Raw genomic sequence first — 15967 nt, forward strand, 5'->3', positions numbered from 1 at the left:
CTCTCCTGTCACCTAATCATCCTTGGCTTGATGCCTTCACGCTGTTGGAGATCTCCTGTATGCTGTGGTCTATGGAGAACTGAGGTATAGTTAAGCCTGGATTACTCTGGTTCTGTAGTGAAAAGGGGCTTTGCTGCACTGAAGAACTTAGCTCAGAATTTCTGTGATATCTATGTATGAGCTATCTTATCTGTTCATTTTTTAAGCTAGATGTAAGACACAATGGACTGAACAGGTTTTGTATGTAGGAGAAGGTGACAGTAATATGCCAATTAGAGCAGCACTAAATTGCTCAATAAATTCATACTCAAGTAAAGAAAGACATAAATCTCAGAGCAGCTGTCATGCCCAGCCATTGAGAAGTTCAGCACCTGAAATGCTTTTAGAGACATGGCTGAGGAGATCAAGCCTTGTAGGTATTATGTATGATCTGAAAAGAAGCTTTAGATGAAGTTGCATGGAAGGGTTTATCCATGTATATTAAATCAGGTGAGGTGATATGCAATTAGCTAGTATCTGTCAGGTGAAACACTGCACAAAAAATCTTGATGAGTGTCCTAACAAACACAAAACCCCAGGGAGTAAAAAAGAAAAAAAAAAAAAAAAGAAAAAAAAAGTTGCTGTTAGGCTTGACAGATACTTAAGTAACAAATTTTACCTACTCATACAGCAGATTTTTTTGTGTCCTTCTCAGTAGCAACCAGCTCAGCTGGAGATGCAATATTGAAATAGCTGGCCCGCTGACTTGTTTGTTATGTCAGTAATGTGAGCAGAGTGCACAGAACTTTGTCATTTTAGTTCTATAAATACAGTGTTGGGCCCTTTCTAAATCTTGAGAAAGGATGGACAAGAAAAGGTACTTCGGATTATTTAATCTTGCTGAGATGAATGCTGCACTAGGAGTGCTTGATATCTCAATTTCCTTTAAAAAGAAAGTGGATGAGCAGCTTGCGTAGAGGTGTATTGCAGAATCACCTGGATTTTAATCCTATGCAGTAGAAAACAGGTTGAATGAAAAGGTCATACCTATTGTTATGGATATCAGTACTGACTATACCTTCGATTATGCAGTTTTCAGAAAGGATTAATCAGGGAATAGTTTCTATTCAGTGCTTATCTGTCATTAATGACCAGCTCTGACAGTTTTCACCTATTACATTTGTATAATGCATAATTGTCTCCAACCAGCACGGGTCAATGTCACATCAGTTAAAACTTAAGATGAAGCAACAAATATTGACAGAAGTACTGTTTTGTGCTCCAAATAAGCACCTAACTGAACTAGTGTGCACTGTTATCAATTGTGCTTCATTTTAGTTTTCTGAATCATAACGAAGACAATTAATGGCCCCGCAGTCTTCACAGAAAGTAATTACTTGCATGGTAGGTAGAAAAGAAGTCAAGATTTGAAAATTTCAAAGATAAATTCAAATTGTATCTTGTGTCACCATCCCTTTCCCTGAGATTAAAGTAGGCTAATAATGGAATATATTTATTTTATATGTGGGACTTTTACCTACCACAGTCTTCTTGCAGACAGTGAACAACTGTGACAGTGAGCCATCTATGGTTCACATAAAGGTCTAATTTAAATCCAAAAATGTGTGAGGAAAAGAGGGAATTCAGAGCAAATACTGGTTTTCTGTTTCATCCCCCTTCTTATACTTAAAAAAAAAAAAAAATGTTTGCATGTTATTAGTTGGAGAGTTATATTTGTAAAAGGGAGGCAGACACACACAGCTGGGAATAGGTTGTTTTTCTTTGAAGTTTATTTCTAATATTTGTATCCTTTTGCTCATTGTGAAAGGCTCACGTGAGATGACTTCTATAATTTTAATTGCAAATAGAATCTCACAAAGCAGTGCCTTATTTTTATGGTTGGGGTAAGTGACTGCCCTGCTCTCAGATTACAGAAAGCCAGGCTAAAGGAAAAGGCAAGGGGTCACTTATTTCATCTTCCAGCTCCAAAATAGTCTAGAGGTATCTGCCTCATTTATGATGAAACTTCTTAAATCTCCAGCCATGAAGTCTGCCTATATGCCAAGGCTTAACTGTGGAGAAAGCTACAGGTTAGAGATTCAGAAAAATTTCCTGAGCATTGTCTTAGTCCAACTTAATACTGTAACTACTCTATCACAAACAAATTTACCCCATTTTGCAGAAAACATTAAGGTACTCGACTATGGGTTATCGCGTGCCTCTTCAGTCTCCTCCAGCCCAAATAGACTGCGTTCTAGAGACTTTGTTTTCATATTTTCTCACGTTTCCTGACCTAATGACTATTCTCATTGGCCTCCTCTGTGTTCTGTCCTTCAAGTTTCCGTTGTAGTGCCTTACACTAGATGAGGTATTTTTTCAAGGACTTCCTGCTGAGTAACAGAACATTGCTGTACTTCATGAGTCTCTTGTGGTCTTTTGTTCATACATCTCAGTATATTTTTTGCTTTTCCCTCAGTAGCTTCTGTGATATGCTATTATCTAGATACTTCTCTGCTGATCTGCCCCATTGTCTCTAGTCCCTCACCTGGAATTTACACAGGCGATTATTTCTGTCTCTGTGTAAAACATGGCACTTGGCTTTATGATACTGCATCTTATTTCATTTCCCCCCACTCTTTGTCTGTCCAATTTATCAGTTTTCTGTCCTTCCAGGTTTGAGGTTTTCTGTGAATTTAAAAGCTTGCTTGCTACTCCATCATCAAGATTACTAATGGAAAATACTGAATAGTACTGGATTTTGGACATAACCCAAGGAATCCTGCTCACAGCTTTCATTCTGTTACTGAAAAAATGATTCTCTGAATATAGTTTTCCAACCAGTTAGGTACCTGCTTTATAGGGATAGTTCCCTTTTTGTTTCTGAAATCCTGGCACTAGAAAAACAACTGCCCCACTGTTAAATTTGGTTGCCATGTTTCTGTCTCTGATAAATATCTAAGACAGCAGACATCCATTGATGGTAAAATTTGGAATGAAAATTTGTGCTCCTACAAACCAAAGAACAACAAAGAATTGTTCTTGCTAAAATGGAAATTAAAGTCTCAGACTGCATATGTAATGAAATCAGCACAATCTCTCTGTCACATCCATTAACAAGTCTGTAGATCTTCCTTCCAGAGAGGCTGGGTTAGATCTTGGCTGATGACGCCCGTCTCTGTTGTGCTGTAGACCTTTGGATTGTTTAGAATTTTGTCCCTGTGATGTTAGCAAATGCACAGTCTCGGTGTTCACTGTTCAGACCACCAAATGTAAAAACAACCTGGACATCATCTGTAGTTTGCAAAGAGTTTGTGGTTTCTGGGGATATATAGCTTTTCTGTAATTTTCTGATGCTTCTTTTCTTCCTTATGGGGAAAAACAACCAACCAACCGAAGTCTCTCTCTTCATTTTCTGGGTCTTCTACTTAAAGTTCACTGACACCTACTAAGTGCTATAGTTTCTTTTTTCTTCTTGAGCAGCAGCTAATCCTCATTTTATTTCGAAGACCTGTTTAAAAGGGGATACCTATTAAAGCCCATGTTTTTTCAGGGACAAGTTGTTCATAGCAACTTCTTTTATTATTTTTGTTGTTCCTCTACAACATCTTCATGAATAATGATAGAATGGTAAAAATGATATAGTCGCAGAGTAAAATCTTTCAATCTGTTATGAAAGCACATATCTGGGAAAATCTGTTTTGCAGAGCCAGGGTGATTTTCATTTGGAAAATGGACAATGAATATAAGTTGCAAGTAGAATTAGTGAGACTCTGGTTTAAACACTAAAATGTCTTAGACTGTCTGCAGAGTGTAACCTAATCCTTGCGTGGTTTTGAGCTTGAAATATGTGTGCTGGTTGAAAGAGATAAAGTAACAGGCAAATCTATTTCTTTCATTCTTTTACTTATAGAAGGTTTAAATGAATGGATTGTCGATGTTAAATTAGCTGCTACTTTGTTGTGTGTCATATAAAAATCTAGTTGCATGTATTTAAGTCTTCATGTTGATCAAGCAGCTGACAGTTGGATCTGTCTTCTTCTACACTCTTCCTTTCATTAGCTAAATAGATTTGAAAGCTAAGATTTCAGTTATCAGTTACAATTGTTTTCCTGCATACATTTATTTGAAATCAATGTTCATGAGCTGGAAGTCTATCTAAAGTAGCGGCAGATCTGAAAGTATGGCAACGAGAACCAACTTTTAGCACAAAAGTGTTTGTTGGTAAATTGCCTGAAAGCATCAGAAATGACTACAGAGTTTTGGATGGTCTAACACCAAGAGCAACATCCTCTTTAAAATAACTGAAATTGTGAGTAAATGGTATAATGAATACGTTAAAATAATAGGGAATATGTCCATAACTCTATTGGGAATTACATTTTATTTATTATGAGGAACAATTTTTCATGTGTAATATAGACATTGCTCAGCAGGAATATGTTGCTTCTAGATTTTCTTTGATATAGATCTCAGTGGTAATTAAAATTAAACCAGATGTCCATATGTTGCTGGCAAATATACAGTCCTACTAATTGCTGATCATGGAAAGAATGAGAATTCAGAGAAGCACCTAGTTTAAATGGTATTTCAAATAACTATGGAATGCAATCAATGCTTGTGGGCAATATGTAGATTTTCAAGAAGAGAGAATTTTATCAAGAGTAAAGTCACGAGTACAATTAGCGGTTTAAAGAGACCTGGTAAGAAAATCTAACAATTAAAACAAACTTACAGATTTTAAAATGCAAATTTTTGAGTTGAACATGGTTGTTAAAACCTTTGAATGTGCAGTTGAGTAAAAACTTTCAAGTACAACTGAAAATAATAGCTTAAATTACCTTAAAATGAAAAGAGAATTTAGCAACTTCTGTGTAAACTTACCTACACGAGAAAATGTAAATATTTGTTTTAGTGAGAAAGCCAGAACAACTATCACAGTCATAACACCAGGCTGAGGAAATTGCTGTAGGAGTCATACAGAAAGATCCTTGTCCTAGGAGTGATTCAAACCCAAGAAAAACAGGCTTCCAGACTCAGACTCCTTCCCTGGTGCTCAGCCCAAGAGTTTCCTCTGGAAACCCTTGCTGGCATCAGTCCCAATGTACAGGGTGACATGTGGCTAGTTCAGCTTGACAAACACGTGTTTTATTTCTGTTTACATGGAAATCCTTGGAGGAGTTACTTGCAGGGGAATGTTGTCTTCATATTCTATATAAAATAATTCCTTTTGTGTTTCTATTGTACCTGCTCTAGAAATGTCAACATTCCAAGGTAACCTGTAAACTCAAAGTAGCTCTTAGGTCTGTGGCTGGTAATTTTTTTGTCCTGGGTTAACTAAAAAAGCAAACCAAAAAATATAGCTGTAAAGCTCCCACTAATTTCCATAGGAATAGAACCATCATTTTATCCCACTGACAAAATGGAATTTGCAATAGCAGTCTGTAGTAATTGGGGGCAGGATTATTCTTTTCAACAAATTAAGACTGCAGATGAAATAAATTTATGGTCCCATTTCAAAGTCAATAGCAGTATGAAGATTTGCGCTTTATATCCGTTGATAGTTTTCTAGAAAATAACCACACTAGTTCTGCAGATTTAAAGAAACCTGCAGTGATAGACCTAAAATAAAATGCTGCCTAATCTGCATAGTTTGGGAAAAAATGCTTTCCTTGCACTCAGAAACTGGTGAGAAGTACACTAACTAATTTTCTGAAACTAAGAACTCTACTACAATTTTATTTTCTCCAAATGGTTTAGATGACAAATGACAAAATTTATAGTCTATAGAAAGAAATAGCTGCATTGTAATGGCGAATGTAAAAGCAGAATTGAACTTGGTAATCATTTTCCTTTTAGAGCTGGCCACAACTGTAAAGAAACTTAATTCACTGCTATTTCTGTTGCTAATGTCTGAATGCATATTAACATGGTACTATGATGATAAGGACCACAAATGAAAAGGCAGTTACTGAGGGCATGCTAGGAATTTGTTTTTTCATTCCTAATTTTAGCAACAGACTGATTTCTAAACTCTAGTTTCCTTTTCCCTCGCACATTTATATTAGTGAAAGTCCTGTGGAGCTTGTTGCAGTGAGCTGTTGTGACCTCCAGTCAAACACTGGTTGTTAGGTTTTGTATGCCTTGCTGAGAAACAAGGACCCATGGGATTCCTCAGCATCAGCTCCCTTGATTAATGGTTTATATTATGAGAAAATGCAGAGTTACAGTATTGTACCATGAAAGGAGAGCTGTGCATGGGGAAAGGAGAGACCTTGTGTTTCAGGGCATAACAGTCTCTTCAACCTGTGGGAACCAGAAATAACTTTTAATTATAGCTCCTTCCACTGCTGCAGTGACCCCTGTGAAAGGGAAATTTCTGCGAATCCATTGGTATTGATGAGGACCTAATACAGCAGAGAGAGAAATTGAGAGTCTGCTTTTTAGGTAGGTGCTTACAAATTTCTTCAAACTCTTCTAAGCTACTTTTGAATCAAAAGATAGGCAAATTCAAATTATGCAGTGGAATGGAAAATGATGATTTCCAAAGTGCAAAAATGAATATATCAAGGTAGTTGAGCATTTTGGAACATGTCGCATAGAAATATATTTAATTAACTTTAATTAACTTAGTTTAATTTAAGTTTAATTTAATTAACTTTAACTTACACAAAAAAGTAAGTAGCAGTTGAAGTTCCCAGCACATTTGTATGGAAGACACTAATGGAATTATTATAAACTAGAGTCCCAAAATATTCCTGAGAGAGTGGAGAGGACAGCATGACTGCCATCAACAATAGCATCAGACAGTGACACGGCATGACCTCTGTTTCTGCTAGCTCTGTTGAATAATAAAAACTTTCCAGGAGTGGAAGTGAAATCCTCTACTTCTTTAACTACATTAGCATATTTTTATATAATTTGTGCCTTTAGTGAAATGAAGAGAATCTTCTGATTTTTAAACTATGCCGTTAGCACATGTGAGTAAAATCTATGGAGCTGTAATCTTTACATGATATCCCACCACCATTTCTTACCTACAGAAGCATGTATACACAGTGTATCATCTCCAGGTTTTATTTCACACATTTTACTAAAAATAGTCAATAAAAAGATATGGCAGCTTGTTTTTCTATTTAGAGTCTCTCTGAAGAGGGCATGGCACAGATTAGTAGTGTACAAAGCTGGTGATGTCTTGGTATGTTGCTGCAGGGAGCTACAGTGTGGGCTGAGATGTGAAATCTTGTGCAATTTGCAATCCACCTTCTCTGAAGTGCTAACTCCAATCCCCCAAATGCAGAGAGAGCCTAAGGGACTTGCCTTAGACTGGATGAATGGAGTAGTGATTGTGGAGAGGAAGGCTGAGCTTCCTAAATTGACAGTATTCTCTTGAAATCTAGGTGTAATGGTCTTTTGGGTTGTTATTGCAGCAGGTTTCATTTTAAACGTGACCTTAAATATGGAGTTATATTTACAACCAGCTACATATTCACATCTATTACTCTAAAAAGGCACCAGTGAAATAATATTAAAACAGAATAACATTGACTGTTGTCAAATTTGAATGAAGGCTCTGCTAGGCCATCATTTTCCCCAGAAGAATCAGAGAATCATTAAGGTTGGAAAAGACCTCCAAGATCATCTGGTCCAACCATTCCCCTATGATGAATATCACCCACTAAACCATGTCCCTAAGCACCACATCCAACCTTTCCTTAAACACACCAGGGACGGTGACTCCACCACCTCCCTAGGCAACCCATTCCAATGCCTAACCAAGAAAGAGATACATACACTGGAAAAAAAAAAAAAAAAATTTATTGCACTGGTGTTTGAGCAAACAGTTTTTCTATCCCTTATCGTCAAATTAAGGGCATTCTTAATACACACAGCAGCTATTTAATTAAAAGTTTCCACAAAGGTAAACTACCAGACCTCTTTTTTTTTCTTTCTTTTTTTTTTTTTTAATAATCCAATCACAGATGAAAAATACACAATATTGTTCAGTTTAAGATTTTATTTTTTTTTAGATGTGCAATGTGAGTTTGTTTGGAAGTGGATTGTGGCAGTATGCTGTGTGCTGATCTGATTGAACATCCTTTGAAGCTAGAGAAGCAAACCAGACCTTGCTGAAATGAACCCATTTTACCCTTGATGCTTCAAAGGGATTCAGTTTCTCTGACTACTTCTACCAGACCAACCTTTATATGAACAAAGTTATTCTGTAAAAAAGTAAGCTTTCACTGAAATAGCAAAAAACACATAAAATCAGGGTAGGAATAACTTGAAATAATTGTTAAACCTTCTGTGCCAGACTTTAACAGGTCTCTCAGAAAGACACTATCCTACTTAGTAATCATCAACATTTCCAGTACTATGACCTCACCCCAATTAACGCTTAGTTAACTAACAGTTATGGTGTTCAGGAGAACAGCATAGTGGTAGAGATGGTCTTGGAAATCAAGCTTTCTACTTTCATAAGTATTTGAAACTGACAGTATTTAAGATGCCATGCAAGTCTGAATCATTGTGGGTCATAGAACAATTTACTTTTCTGAAATTTCTTTTGTTATTCAGTATATCAGAACCTCAGAATATGAGCACTGCAGTAGTCAGTGTTTGGAGAGGAAGACTGGGAGTTAAAAGATGTAGTTTCATTTCTTTGCACGTATAATAACTCAGAATTAGAGCTTCTCTGTGCATCCCTTTGGTGAAAGAGAAACAGATAAACTCATAGCTCTTAAAAAGCACTTGGGGACATGTGGGTATTAAGCAGAAAAAAAAAAAAGTAAGTAAAAATTGTTACTTGTTGACATAAAGAATTGTGTAACCAAAGAACATCCCCCAAAAGTGCATGTGCATAACAATTTGGCTCTAATAACTTATAAAGGTTATATTGGTATGCTAGATTAAGTTTTATATTGGCACAAGTAAGCCCTAACTAATTTTATTTATAGCACTTTTTGGTAACAGATCCCTAAAATGCACTGCTTTGAATTATGCACAGCTCATGTCTACATCTGTTTCTGCTGTATTTTTGTCCAAAAAGCTCTTGGAAACTCTACAGATAAGATATGTGAGAAAGACCTGAAGGGATATTATTTATGAGTTGTCTTTCCACTTTAGTTTTTCTAAGATACAGAGGAAACATGAAAGACCTACTGGATTATGTGATTCTGTGATGCTGTTGTTTCTGCAACTGGAGAGGAAACATTGGCTGGCTCTTCCAAAGACCTGTAGTGTGTTCTCATTAATGTTCACCTCTAAATGAATGAACCACACTTTCAGACAAATTCTTTAGGGGGGTGTCCCTGCCCATGGCAGGGGGTTGGAATTAGATGATCTTTAAGGTCCCCTCCAACCAAACCATTCTATGATTCTATGATTTTAGATCCTATAATAAACAATGCTGTTAGATGAGTATAAATAATGTAATTAGCTGCAAAAACTGATTAAAAAGTGCTTTTATAAATCAACTTTAAAAACAAAACAAAACAGTCTCACTCCATTGTGACTCAGCTAAACTGATAATAAAGAATAAGTGATTTCTTTGTTGAACTGGGTTCTAGTATTTCACTGGTATAAAATCTGATTTCGAGTTGAGTGCATGCAGAGAAGCAACATTCCTGGAAATGAGATGTGCAGTTCTTCTGCAGTTGTCCATGGCAGTGCATCCCAAAGCACTGTACAAAGGACATGCTGCTGCCTCTATTTCTTGTACCGGGCCAAGATTGTTATCCATCTGCTGAAGGAGCAGGAAAGCATTTCTGTTTCTGGAGGTCCACTGCACTGTCCTACCATTGCTTTGTCTGATTACATGGTACAAGGGCCTTAAAGTTGATTCTGTTGTTGTCTGGATGGAGTTTAAGGGGAAGAGAAAAAAAACCTGTTGCTTTGTGCTTTGGTCAAGAAAGGTATTTTATTTTTTCTCTGCCCTTTTCTCCAACTCCGGAGAGTAGTGCTATTTGTGGAAATGCAGTATGAATAGGCCAGTTAGGTACATTATGTGCAAGGCAGCCTGCAAACAGGACTACCTTTTATCTTTCTTACACATATGGTAGTTTGTCCAGCTTCCATTCAGCAGGATTGCTCAGCTTTTGTGTTCCATTACTGTGTTACTTGTTTATTTAATCTCTGTGACTTAAGTAAAAGCATTTTGTAACCTTACATCATTTAATCTCATTTACATCTTATGATCAACATAATGACATCCCATCAACATTATGACCTCTCACGGTTGTCCTTTTATTTAAATGGTTTGAAGTATTGATATCATGTAAATATATGAAAAAAATAAGAGCATCATTGATGTGACCTTATTATTGGGGTACTGGGGCAGAATAATTCCAACTCCTTCTGCAAAAAGACATGTGGAAAGGGATGAAGTTTATCAGCAAAACCTTGGACTGCTGTTGTGCTCAAGAGCATTTGGTGTGTCTGAGAATTTATCTTCCTATCTGGTCTGTCAGCCTTCAAAATAGCCAGTACAAATATGTTGCTATCTTGATTTTGTTTCTCCTGCATGAAGTGGCAGCACCTTAATCTACTTGATCAATTATTCTTAGGGAGAAAGAGGGCAAGTACTGGAATTTTCTTATCTGTATTGGTTTAAAGGAAGGAACCATCGCTTGGATAATTAACAGACTATTTGATTAACTAAATTTGAGAAACTATTAGGATTATTATTTTTTTTTTATTTTTTTTATTTTATAGCTTTAGAGGCAGAATAAGCCTCCAGACATTTACCTAACTTCAAAGCACAGAACATTGGCCCAATAAAAACACCTTTTACCTGTAGCATCTTTTTCTGTTACAGTTTTAGGAAAAAAAAATACTGAAAGTTAGGAATAACTTCTTCAACAAAATGACATTTTCTAAATACTCTACAAGATCAAATGTGTTTCTTGGTATAGATTTGCATGACATCCCTTGCTTTCACATATGATTCAGACTGAAAGATAGTGCCATTAATGAATGAGCCACAGATGATCATTACAAGTGTTGGCCTCTGAGCTTCTGATCTTGGGTTGCATTCCGGGGTTTGGGTATGTTCTTGCTGGTATTTCTAGAACTATTTTTGAAATAATAAGGATCAAATTTGAAGAAAAGGTGAAGTGGAAGCCACAGACAAATTTATACTTTAGAGAGGAATGTGTTTGTTCTTTTTTTCCTTCCTTTTCAGCTTCTATTTAAGTATGTTCTCATTTTTAACCCCAAGGCTATCAGTACCTGTTGAGTCCTACACGTTGGCCAACAAATAGTGCTAACCATATCAGGGATAACAGCATGGGAAAGAGACACACGAACTCAATTCTTACAATATTAGGGGGCAACTTGGCATTCATAATTTGGGGTGCATCTCTGGAGATATGGAGGTTGTGGTGTTTCATTTTTATTTTCTTAAGCCTGACTCTCTTTTTTGCCCAAAGAGTTTCTGTTCTTCAGCTCATTTTAGATATTCAGCAGCATTGTTTAATAATTCAATTTACCTGAGCCTGGGACTAACATAAATAAATGTAAGTGAATGAAGATACACAAAATTTGCGTACCTTTAGAGTACCTTTTTCAGTGCTGTAAAGCTTTATGTTCAAAACCTTGTTTATAGGCAAAGAAGAAATACACCTGGTGTATATATATATAGAGAGAGAGAGAGAGAGAGAGAGAGAGAGAAAGAGAGACAGGGGTTTATTGTAAGGATAGTTGAAAACATACAAGTTTCAGTTGGGAATCATGCTTGCTTTGGTGCTTTCTGCCTTGTTCTATGACTCAGTTGGGATCATTTTTATATTTGCTTCCACACTCTTACACTTTTTTCTTTCTGTACTGATCTGCAGCTCCATGACATATCTGAATGTATTTACTGTAGGTGGTGCTTTTTACATCTCAGATACTTTTTCTTTGTTTTCTTTCTAAAATTTGTTTTGCGCAGCTTCAGGTGTGCACATCTTTAACCATGGATGAGCTGTTTATAGCCATGGAGTGTCCAGGCCCATCCCATGTCCTATCCTGTATCACCCCATGCCCAACATCCTCTGTGCCACATCTCCACTTCTCCGGGCCCCGCTGTTGTACCAGTCTGTGTTTCTCTATGCTGCGTTGTGATGTTAGTTGTAAATATGTTGTTCTGCATGGAACAACTGCTTGTCACTGCTATCTATATCAACCTAGGGTTGTAGCTCACAAAGATAAACAAAAGTAAAGCAAATTAGCCACAAACACCTGTTCAATTAGCAAAACCACTGTTATGGCTAAACTGAGTGTAACAAAGCTGCAGGCTGGCTGAGAGAAGCTCAGACAAAGCAATTGTGTTGAGCCTCCATCCTGCGGCTTTGCAAACAGTACATAGCTTATGGCCTGTTGCTAGCAATAACAATACTGTATTATAGTTGAGGAGAATGCTGTCAAAACGATCAACAACAATATGACCACGACATCTTCGAAATGTAGCGTTTATCATGCTTACTTAAATATAGCCACACAAAAGATAAAAACATGAAAACTTCAAGATATTTCTTCCCCATATAGAAATCTATAATTTCTTTAGAGGGACATTCCCAGATATAAGGTATATTATAAAGCAAGTAAATCTGGCAACATATACAAATGACAAAGAATTCAAACCAAGCAGTCATTGTAGCAGCACAAATCCTGAACTGAACCCAGCTATAGTTAAATTCAAATGACTACAGAATTTTTACTTGAAAGCATGGAAATCAAAGCGTAAGGTACCTAAACGCTACAAACCCATTTGTACAAAACATATTCTTTCTCATGTATTTTTGTGTTTGCAGTCCAGGATTAGAGGAAAGTGATCCTTCCATTCAGGTTACAATACATTTTTATCTTTGGTCTGAACCTGACACTCATGAATCGGGCAGCAGGGGTTCAGCATGTACAGACTAAAGGACTGACAAGGCAAATTCAGAATCCATTTCAGTTAGATCTTTGCACCAGAGTAACAGAGATGTGTTGTTGTTATAGATTATATGCACATTTTAAGAGGGCACCAGATCATTCACACAATATTGGGTTGACCTACAGCTTTTGGTAAGCAGAAACTTCATAAAATATTAAGGGTTTAGAAATGTCAGGGTTTATGGACACAAGCAAAGGGGAATGCATGGAGAAGAGAAGAGAGTATTCATTCCCTTGCTGGGGCTGGAAAGTTCACTGTGAAGTCACTGCACGGGGGGAAAAACAAAGGCTTAACACTATTATGACAAGCTTTTAAGAGAAATGGATGAGTACAGATTCAAAGACAATTTCATGACCAGCTGCGACAGGGGATAAAATTAGGTAACATTCTGTCCATCTGTACTGAGCATTTATTAAGTGTTCTTCAATTAAGGTTACCTAGAGAAAAAGAGTTTAGATGTTCTGTGTTTTGGTAAAATAGAAAACAAAGAAACTCAACCTGTTCAACATCTTCCATATTTCTTTAGCCTGCCTGATTCTATAGCCATGTTCTATAGTAATGATTCTATAGCAACAAGAATGCTTACAGTGTATGAGCAGGTAGTTCATTTATTTTCTTCCATGTTAAAAAGAGAAATATTTTATCAAGAATTACTTCCTCTTTCTGATCTTTTTTGAAAATATTTGTCTTGATGATTTGTCCAAGTAATGATTTGTCTTTCAGGAAACTTAATTGAGAAGTGTTCTAAATTAGTCAGCAAGGATAGACTGCCCAGTTTGAATACTCGTGTTGGTCTTCTGAAAAGTTGCATCAATTCCTTCCATTGTCCAAGTTGTCTTTTTGGTTTGGACCATTTAGTTTCTTAGTGACATAGTACCCACCTATGAAGACTAAATGACAACAGAAAACAGTACATTACAAGAAAACTGTGAGGTACCGATACGGTAACGTGCATTTTCTTTACACCTACAGTTAGAGTAGTAGGTGCACGTACATATTTAGGAGTTATGAAAATAACTCGTACATATTTAGGAGTTATGAAAATAACTCAAAGTGCATCCTCTGTTTTATAGTACTGTAAAACACTGCCAAATCCTTACTCTGTAAAATATTCGAAGGGAGTGGCTGTTGTTGCAGTCTTAGGTCAGAAAATCAAGCAGATTTATTAGCAAAATTATATTTAATCTAAGCTGCTTCCTTCTTTAAACTCCATAAGAGCCAAGGTAGTAGGTATGCAGGACTGCTAACCTGAGAGGTTCTATGTGTAGGGAAGCAGTTAGCCCAAAAAAGGATATTATTTCATATACTGGTAAATGTAATTACACCAATAGAAACGCAGTGGTTTATTGCAAACATTAGTAATCAAGTAAGAAACAATGTCTCCTGTTTTCCAGCCCTGTTTCTTTTGATTGAGAGCAGAGCCCCAGAGGCCCCTGAGATGCATCCTAGAGGTGCTCATTGGCTCTCCAGCAGGCTGCATTTTGAAATCCTCCTGAAAGTCTTCTGCTCTTCATCCAAGATTGTGCAAGTTACTATGAAAAGATAAGGTTCAACTGAAAGTTGCCAGGTTAGAAATGCAGTGTAAGTGTTCTGTTTAGCTGACTCCCATCTAAGGTCACTCAGAAATGGCTCAGGGTGAATTCTGGTGCTATCAGTCCCTTCCCTTTGACAGGAAAAGAAGGAATGGAGCTCATTTTGTGAAAAGACACACTATACAATTGACGACTGTCAAAGATAGATTTTGATAACTAATAATAGGTCAGAGTTGAAAATGCTATAGCTAATAGTTCTTTTCCTCAGAAACTAAGTAGCTGCTTTTGGTTATCATGGACATCTGTAATAGTTTCAGTCTAGAATTTGTTGGTAGTTTAAGGGCAAATTCTTGTCATTTAGGTCTCTGTGATCTATTTACTTATTCCTCTGGTAGAGCAAAAAAAATTCTTCTTCTCTAGAAGTCATATAGCAAATAAATACAAGAACAATGATGTGACATTCTATCGTAGCTTCTGATTTGTTAGATAGCCTTTTTGTGGACTGTTTTTGGAAGATGACATTAAATAAGCATATTTGCAAAAGGAAGATTTATTTTCCTTAAGCAGTTTTCCAATAAATCACATATGTCTACAGAATGATTTTCTGTAACAGTAATGTTCCATATCATTTTTACAACCATCTTGAAAACCTATTATGGAAATGTAAGTTACTTTATAACTCAACACTAGGTAGTAGCAACAAATATGATACATAAACTATGTATTTTGGTCATCAAAAATGCATTATGAAAGGTTAATAGTTAACAGTACATCATATCTAGTGAGGACCTGGAGGAGCAACTGTTTCTGTTTTGTGACAAAAACTTTACAGATGCTGAGAATTAGGTTTAAACAGGGCTTGACCATGAAGGATATGGAGGAAGTTTAAGGCTAACCTCTCAGGAGGGGATTTCTGACAGGGCTTTGATGACAAAATGTATTTCTTCTGTAGAGAAATCTTCAGCATAACTGAAATAGCACTGCTGCTTGGACTGCAGGAGGACAGATATTCTCTTTTTCTTGGGATGAACCGACACATTTCTTTCATCTGCATTTGAAGAAATCAAGGTATGAAAATATCCTTAGAGTGTCTGTAGCTTCTTCCTGTTCTGGACAAAGAACCAAGACTAATCCATAGTTATTACAAAATACCTTTATATCATAGCTTCTTCATACCTTCATCTGCTACACCATGTAGATATTTACTAGGTATTTCATATACATTTAAATGACTTTTTCCCATAAATAAATTTAGAAACAGTGGGTTTTAATCTAAAGATGTAGAGACAGAATGTTGGTTGTTGTCTTCTTTGCTGCACAGAAACTGAGAAGATGTAATCCAGAAAAGCTGAAGCCCTCCATGGCACAATGCCTCCTGAATCATCACTTTAGACCTATGTTAGAAGTATTTTCTTGTGATGTGTTACAACATATAATTGTAACTGTCATTAAATCATAAAAAAATGATGATATAATAATTCTGTTTCTGCTCATCCCAAAACATGTCCTGTTACGAAAAAAAAAAGAAAAAAGAGGAGAGTTG

General features: G+C 36.5%; 1 long non-coding RNA gene across 1 annotated transcript in view; it reads left to right on the plus strand.

Annotated features, from left to right (window-relative positions):
• Nucleotides 1–15967, plus strand: part of LOC106039294 (uncharacterized) — a 302419-nt gene that overhangs the window by 149953 nt on the left and 136499 nt on the right. Inside the window, exon 3 of the long non-coding RNA XR_001209156.3 lies at nucleotides 15377–15492. This is a non-coding gene — a long non-coding RNA (uncharacterized lncRNA). The remainder of the gene's footprint in view (nucleotides 1–15376; nucleotides 15493–15967) is intronic.

This window comes from Anser cygnoides, chromosome 6, assembly GCF_040182565.1.
Source record: "Anser cygnoides isolate HZ-2024a breed goose chromosome 6, Taihu_goose_T2T_genome, whole genome shotgun sequence".
Classification (NCBI taxonomy): domain Eukaryota; kingdom Metazoa; phylum Chordata; class Aves; order Anseriformes; family Anatidae; genus Anser; species Anser cygnoides.